This window comes from Dama dama, chromosome 11 (genome assembly GCF_033118175.1).
Source record: "Dama dama isolate Ldn47 chromosome 11, ASM3311817v1, whole genome shotgun sequence".
Classification (NCBI taxonomy): domain Eukaryota; kingdom Metazoa; phylum Chordata; class Mammalia; order Artiodactyla; family Cervidae; genus Dama; species Dama dama.
This window is the reverse complement of record NC_083691.1, coordinates 57,423,657-57,432,012: the sequence shown is the minus strand read 5'-3', so window position 1 is coordinate 57,432,012 and position 8,356 is coordinate 57,423,657. Positions and strand designations below refer to the sequence as shown.

Here is an 8,356-nt window from a genome sequence, read left to right as displayed (position 1 = left end):
AATAAACTGTTTTAGTGTGATTCCCTTCAATAATGGATTTTCAACATTCTAACAATCAGCTTTACATTTAACATAAGTCTATGAGAATTCCAGGAGAAGAGCCAATCTGTGGAATTGAAAATATTTCTAATTGACCAGGATGCGTGTTTGTAATGGGATCATTTTATTTTCTTTTTCATTCATGTACTTATTTTCCATATCTGACCATTATTCTCTGATCAGGTCCCTGCTTTAGAAGAGTCAATATGCAAATTTCTGGAAGCACAGAAAGATGCTCCAAAGAGCATTTGGCCTTTGAATGATCCATGGCTTCTGGTCAAAAGTGACTAAGTAATGTGCAATTCACTCCCGTGGGCCCAATACTTCCTAAAGGCAGAAAATCACCATTCTCACATACTGATGCAGGCAGTGTATTTTCATTATAATATGAGGAATGGCCACTAAATACTTCATTCACCCCTGGGTTTTTCCTGCTCTAATCTTTCCATCTGTGTTAACAAGGGAGGGAAAGAAGTGATTACAGAGAATTTAACTGCCTTCAGGTATCAGTTTACTTCATTTGCTTTGATGTTTTTTCCACAGGGTCTTAAATGTCCCTTTTTCAAAACTATAAGAATTTCTTTTAATTTCTTTACTACATGGTTAGATAAAGTGCTGGAATTCTCAGCACAGCAGTGTCCTGTATTTAGCCAATACTACAAATCCCCCTTGTCTTGATATCTTCAGAGCCAGATTGAAGACCCAGAATCCTTCTGAAAAAGACCAGGTCAAAGAAAGTGAAAGCTTAAGGAAATGGAATAAGATTAAAGCATAACTAATAGTGTGACTAGTGAAATATGGAGCATATGTCATTCTGCAAGCAACTCAACACCACGATTTTCTCAGCAGATGAGATTAGTCCAGAAAGTTCAGAGTTTAAAGATGAACATTGCTTTTGGTCAGTTATCGTTTCAACATTGTCAAAATTTTATTCTTGAAAGTTTCCAAGAGAATATGCAGACCAAGCATTATTGTGGAATCTTACAGAGTGTTGTATTAGTTACTTTGTCTTCATAGTCAATTAAGCCTGTCTTTGGGTTTAAATTCCCCTGGAGAAGGGCATGGTAACCCATTCCAGTTTTCTTGCCTGGGAAATCCCATGGACAGAAGAACCTGGTGGGCTAGAGTCCATAGTGTTGCAAAGAGTTGGACAAGACTGAAGTGACTTAGCATGTATGCCTTGGGTTTAAATTATCCAATTTTAAAAAGACAGCAAAGTCTACTTTTACAATTTTCAAGATTCTGTTTTCAGGACAAAGAGAATTTGATATTGGCACTATTTTTCCGGAACTGTTCAGTTCAACATGACCTGCGTCAGGCTGACACAGGACAATGGTCCTGTTTGTCTACCTAAGGACGCTGCTGTGACAGACTGTCCTCCGAGCACTAGTGGCCCAGAATCCTGTTCCATGGGGACCATGCAGAAGTAAAAGCCAAGGAATGTGTCAGTGATAGACACAGGCCACCCTGAGACATTCAAATACAGGATCCAGTCATTGCTCCCCTCACGAATTCTCACAAACAGCACCTCCTTTGGAAATGTAGACTCATGGCTGTAGCTTCCAGCACACAGAGATTGAGAGTCTCAGGTCCTCACACAGAGCTGAGGGACCCAGGGAATCCTATAGCACCTGATTCTACATGAGTCTGCAGAGGAGAAGTTTTTCTAAGCACCACTCAGAAGAAAAACACAAAGTCACACTTTTTTCATACTGTCCTCCATCTCAAGTGAATATTTTTCTCAAAAACTCCTTTGACTAAGCTATTTTCTATATATATAGAGAGAGGGAGAAAGAGAGACAGACAGACAGAGACAGAGAGACAAAGACAAGAGAGACAGAGACACAGATAGAATTATGGTAGAACATGCACCAGATAGAAAAAACTGAGTTTCAGTTATTTCATATCACTGATTTAGGCATAAAAGTCTCATCAAATTCTTATTGTCTTAAACTGAGCTATTAACTCTCTGACCAACATATATATTATTTTTCTCCTTGGCAATTTCTTTTGACTTGAGTATTCCTTGAACGTTAATTCACTTGTTGCCAGGATCAATTCTAACAGCTGATTCTAACATTCCTAAACAGGTAACTTGGGAACTGCAATGATGTAACAGTTCTTGAAGCAGCTCAACTTCATGATATTCTTTGGAGGAAATTCTGAGGGTCAGTACTAGTGGGGAAGAAGTTGTTCTCCTATCTAGATCAGTTGTGAAAAATCAGAGTGAGATGGACATTCCCTCCCAGATACTAACCCTGAACATACATGTCCACAAGTAGGCTCCCCGTTGCTTTCTTAAAGTCATGGCCCATGTGCACTGGGTTCTGCAAACAATCTGCACTTTCACAGTGAGATTCTTCATCCCACTGCTCCAAGCAGTATAGACTGTAGCCATTGGTTTACATCTCAACACAGAAGACCTTTATTTCACTTTGCTGAAAGTTGACCCCTCCCACCTCCCCCTGGCTCTGTCCACACCTCTGCCCCCACCAGGGGATTTGCATGTTGTTCCTCAGGGAGGACCTTCCCTTCCAAGTCTGAGATAAAAGCTCAGCTCTTGGCCTTGCTCTGACTTATCAGGACTCCTCAGTTCACACTGCTGAACATGTGGTTCCCTGCTCAGCTCCTGGGGCTCCTCCTGCTCTGGGTCCCAGGTAAGGATGGAGAGGGGTTGAGAAGGAGGATGGGGGGTGAGCTCTGGGGGCAGCACTGCTCTCCACGTGTGTTTTTGTTAGATGTGTGTGCCTTGTCCTGCAGATGGGCATGGGAACCTTAGATCTATGAGAGTGAGGAATGTTCCAGAAGGAAGAAGGTCTTGTGCTCAGGTCAGGACTGTGACCAGGGAAGTGGGGGTGATGAACGGGATGTTTAGAGGTCTCTCTACACTTCACAGATATCAAATTCATTATTGTGATTGTACAATTTTGCGGTATGATTACAGATAATGAGAGTAATACAAAGTAGTATTAAAATTTGAGCTAAAATAAATCAGAAAAAGGAAACAATAAAAATGGTTGCTAATATTTGTAGCTTCCTAATTCTCTTTCATTCCTTTAGGATCCAGTGGGGATGTTGTGCTGACCCAGACTCCACTCTCCCTGTCTGTCTGACGGCCTCCATCTCCTGCAAGTCTAGTCAGAGCCTGGTACATAGTGATGGAAAAACTTATTTAAATTGGATTCAACATAAACCAGGCCAATCACCACAGGGTCTGATCTATCAGGTTTCCAACTGTATCACTGGGGTCCCAGACAGGTTCACCGGCAGTGGATCAGGGACAGATTTCACACTGACAATCAGCAGACTGCAGGCTGAGGATGCTGGAGTCTATTACTGTTGTCAAGGTACAGAAGATCCTCCCACAGTGATGCAGCCCTGAGCACAAACCTCCCTGCCTGGGTGGCTCAGCTGCTCAAAGTGCAGCTTCTCTGGGGAACTGACAGCAGATGCTCTGAGTCTGTGTAAGAGGAAGATGGTGGCGATCTCAGGGGAAGAGTTTGCAGTGAGTTGTTTGCAGTTGTCCAGATTGCTAGGACAATATAATACTCTTTCTGGTTAAAGAAATAGACATACTAGGCATGATTTTCTATTTCAGCATAATGGGTTCCATAGCGATTGCAATTAAAATTGTATCCTTAATTAGTGTGGATGTGTGCTAAGTTGCTTCAGTCATGTCTGACTTTGTAAAACTCTGTTGACTGTAGCCTGCCACGCTCTTCTGGCCATGGGATTCTCCAGGCAAGAACGCTGGAGTGGGTTGCTAAGCCCTCCTCCAGAGGATCTTCCTGACCCAAGGGTCGAACTCCCACCTCCTCCATCTCCTGCATTGGCAGGCTGGTTCTTTACCACGAGCACCATCTGAGAAGCCCATACTTAACTAGAAAGTCCCTCAGAACCATCCATATACAAGGCTTCTAACACATTCAAAAACAATAGGCAAATTTCAGTGTGTATTTCTGTACATATTCACAATGGAGACACACATCCATCCAAAATTCTCTTGATGTTTTACCACAATCAGCAGTGTGGAAACTGGGGCTACTGCACATACCTCTGTGAGCAGCCACTCACTGGACCCTGCACAGCAAATGGCCCCAAACATAAGCTTTCCAGAGGCTCAACGCTCAGGGTGACGGGAGCAGCAGCGGTGCCCAGAGGATAATCTGTCCCCAGGCTGGGCTCAGGTGGAAATGTCTGAGCGCCTCTTCTGTGTAAACAGGGGTCAAGGCATCACTAGAACAGCCTCCCTGAGCTCCATCTTTCTCCCCAGAAGGATGCTCACACTCTGTATTCCCTCCAAGCTAAGGCTGCCGCGTCTCCCAGGAGCACCTACTAGGTTCCCAACTGACCTCATGGCTGCACAGAATTTCAGTCATGTTGCCGGGAGGACACCCTAGTCTGGTTGTGACATCCCCACTGCCACTTAATCCCTTCAAGGCACTCGCTTCATGACTTGACCAGCAGATCATCACTCTCACTAACCAACTGGAGAATACAAAGTTGCCTGCACTACAGTGGTTTTTGGCCTTTGAGCAGCTCAGAGCTCACATATGTAAGGAACCATAAAAACATTGTCTAAAAATCCTCTTTGACTTTCCTCATCACTGAATTCACTGAGTAATTACTCAAAATGCTTATCCACTGTCAAAATTTTCTCTTGTGAAACTAGTAATGTGCACTTTTTGCCGTTCTTTTAACTTAATTTTCATTGGAGTATAGTTGATGTGCAATGTTTTATTAGTTTCTGCCATACAGCAAAGTGAATAAATCACATATATGTACACATATATCTACTCTTTGTGATTTTTTTCCCATATAGGTCATTATAGAGTATTGAGTAGAGTTCCCTGTGCTATACAGTGGGTTCTTATTATTAATAGTTATCTCCTTTATAAATGGGTTCTATCCCTGGGTTGGGAAGATCCCCTGGAGGAGGGTGTGGCCACCCACTTCAGTAATCTTGCCTGGAGAATCCCCATGGACAGAGGAGCCTGGCAGGCCTACAGTTCACACGGTTGCAGAGAGTCGGACACAACTGAAGCGACTGAACATTCACTTTACATATATTAGTGTGTATATGGCAGCCCCAGTCTCCCAGTTTATCCCTCCTCTCCTTCTCCCCTTGGTAATCATAAGTTTGTTTTCTTTGTCTGTGACTCTATTTCTGTTCTGGAGGTTCATTTGTATCATTTTTTAAGATTCTACATATAAGCGACATCACATGACATTTGTCTTTTGCTGTCTGACTTTCAAAAAGCTTTTGCACAGCAAAGGAAACCATAAACAAAGCAAAAATCCAGCCCTCAGAATGGGAGAAAACATTTGCAAATGAAGGAATGGACAAGGGGTTAATCTGCAAAATATACAGAGAGCTCATGCAGCTCAATATCAAAAAACAAATAAACAACCCAGACAAAAAAATGGGCGGGAGATCTGAAGCTAGGAATATGCCTTTTCCCACCCTGAGATGATTCTAGTGCTACAAGCTGCACCTGTGTCACTGTACCTGAGTTACAGTCTGCATGGCCACTTCCCTCTTCATGAAAGACCCCTGTGTTCTACTGTAACTTTTTAAAAATTTTACTAGTACATCAGAGTGGTAGCTAAGGTGATTGATTGCAATTCATCTCTATTACACAAGTTTATTGCTATGAATTCAGCTTTCTTTCCTCCCACAAGTTTTGATACACAATATTTTTTTCAATTCACAATGAGCTCTACTTTTCTCTTTGAGTTCTTCTTTGACTCTAGCTTTTTGAAAAGCAGTTTCTTATTTATTTTCCAAATACTTGAAGATTTTTCTGATTGCTTTCTGTTACTGACTTTGAATACTATTTCCTTGTTTTTGTAGAATATACTTGATACAGTTAGAATTCATTTAATTTTACTGACTGTCTTGAAACCCACAATATGCCCTATCTTAGCTTTGGTTTAGAAAGAAATCCATATTTGACTCCTGTTCACCCATGTGTTCCCTGAGTGTCAGTTATGCCCTGATGGCTGATGTCTCTGACCTGCTCTCTGTGTCCTCACTGGTCCAGGAGGCAGGGCTGCTTGCACCATAGGCTAAACCTACTGCAGAGCCCTTTGCTTTTCTGGCCCCTCTCAAATCTGGCAGGTTCCGTGTCCCCTGGCCCATGAGTCAGACCAGTGTTCATAGATGTGGAATGTGTTGTTTTTAGTAGTCAATGATGCTAGCAAGCCATACCTTTGTCATACATTAAACTCACAAGGAAATACGACCCCCACCTTGTTTATGGAGTCCACCTGAGAGATCTCTTATCATTTTGGGAAAAGACTTCATGTGATTTGATGCCAACTGTAGAACAGAGTGCTTCCAAATACAGTCTGGAATGTACCTCCAGCTAGAGGAAATCAGCCACCAGACCACCACCAGAATGTTACCAGGAAGCCCAGAAAGAGTTCCCAGATCACTTTCAGATGACTTTGTTTATTCTGAGACAATTTTGGGGCTTGTGTTCTAGTTAGGAGGGTTTGACTTTTGAAATTATAGTTTCTGTACATATATTAACATTTTACTTAGTACTACTTTCACCTGGTCATTATGTCAAAGCACACTAGGGGGCAGTCAAGTCAAAATTTTAATAGACATCTTTCTCCTGTTGCTAGTTCCTGTCCAAAGACTACTGTATTTGTCTATCACGTTGTAGTGTGTGCTAAGTCGCTTCAGTCGTGTCCGACTCTTTGCAACACTATGGACTGTAGCCCACCAGGCTCCTCTGTCCATGGGATTCTCCAGGTAAGAATACTGGAGTGGGTTGTCGCGACTTCCTCCAGGGGATCTTCCCCACCCAGTGATTGAAGTCACATCTCCTGCATTGGCAAGCGGGTTCTTTACCACTAGGGCCACATGGGAACCCCCATCACATTGTAGATTTAATGCTAAAAGGGGGATTATTCAAATTACACCTCGCCTCCCTCCTCTCTTTCTCTGTCTCTCTGACTCTCTCTCTCTGCAAATGTTAACATTGAAACAAATTTTGTTAAAAGATTTTTCATTATTTCTTTTTTTTCTGTATATTTTCAGTGTAGATTGAACTATCATTAATACCAACACTACAAGTTGGAGACAAAGGTAAATTACTTTACTGAATCTGGAAACTTCTGCAGCAAGCCACGAACTGCAACTGTTGCTCTTGTCTGTAGGGTATCCAAAATTGTTATCGACTTGCAAATAGTTGCTCTAATTTTTTCCACAGAATTAATCCATTTCTCTTCTTCATTTTGCTTTAAATGAATCATTGTGGTGCAATCAGATTTTCTGGGATAATATATGAATCAGCCAATTCTCATAACTCGTTTCAAACTGTGCCTAGTGCTTTTAGAATTTCAGAATATGAGAGCACCAATCTCTGGATTGAAGATGTTCTCAATTTACTAGAGAAATAATATGAAGTATGAGGAGGGTATGTCTGAGGAAGTTTGTAATGAGTTATCATAGCCCACAGATCTTTGTTAAGGTTTATAATTTCTTCCTGTGACTGTTTGAGGGAGTTCCGAATCGACTTTATTATTACTTTTAAAATTTCTAGTTCTTATTCTCTGCACGTCCTGATAAGTTCTTTAGAAGAATGTACATGAAAATTTCTGGAAGCACTGAAAGCTGAGGCTCTTGATACTTCAAAGAGCATTTAACTTTGGGTGATCCATGGCTCCTGGCCAAAGAAACTAAGCAGATATGAAATTCACTCCTGTAAGCCTGCTGCTCCTCTAAGGCCGAAAATCACCACTTTCACTTACTGATGCAGAAGCTGTACACTTACTTCAAGGAAAGAAATGACTACTAGCTATTTCATTCAATCCTTGTTTCTCTGGTTCTGAACTTTCAATTTGGGCAACTGGAGATGAAAATCATTAAGGATCATTTTGGTTGCTTTAAAAAATCAGTTTAAGTGATTTAATAATCTTGTTTTTTCCAGTGAGTCTTAATTATTTTCTCTAAAAATCTGTATTAACATTTTGTAGATTTCTGAAACTGTTGAAGATGAAATAAAAAGAATTGATCCTAAGGAAAAAAAAAAAAAAGAATTGATCCTAAGTTCTCAGCTTTTGTCTCAATTTATCTTCAATTGAGTACCTTACATAGGTTTGATATGCAAAAATGAAGACAAATCATCACTAGCAGATGTTTCCTATAAGAAATTTAAGAAGAAATCCTCATGTTGATGCTGGGAAGAAACCAACACAATAACATAAAGGAAGAAACCAACACAGTATCTGAGGGCAATTATCCTTTCACTTAAAATAAAAAAATTTTCATGTGTTTGTTAGCCATCTGTATGTCTTCTTTGGA

The 8,356-nt window shown here is 41.1% G+C and overlaps 1 pseudogene; it reads left to right on the top strand.

Annotated features, from left to right (window-relative positions):
* Positions 1 to 2,647: 2,647 nt before the first annotated feature.
* Positions 2,648 to 3,457, top strand: LOC133065546 (immunoglobulin kappa variable 2-29-like; annotated as a pseudogene).
* Positions 3,458 to 8,356: the final 4,899 nt, after the last annotated feature.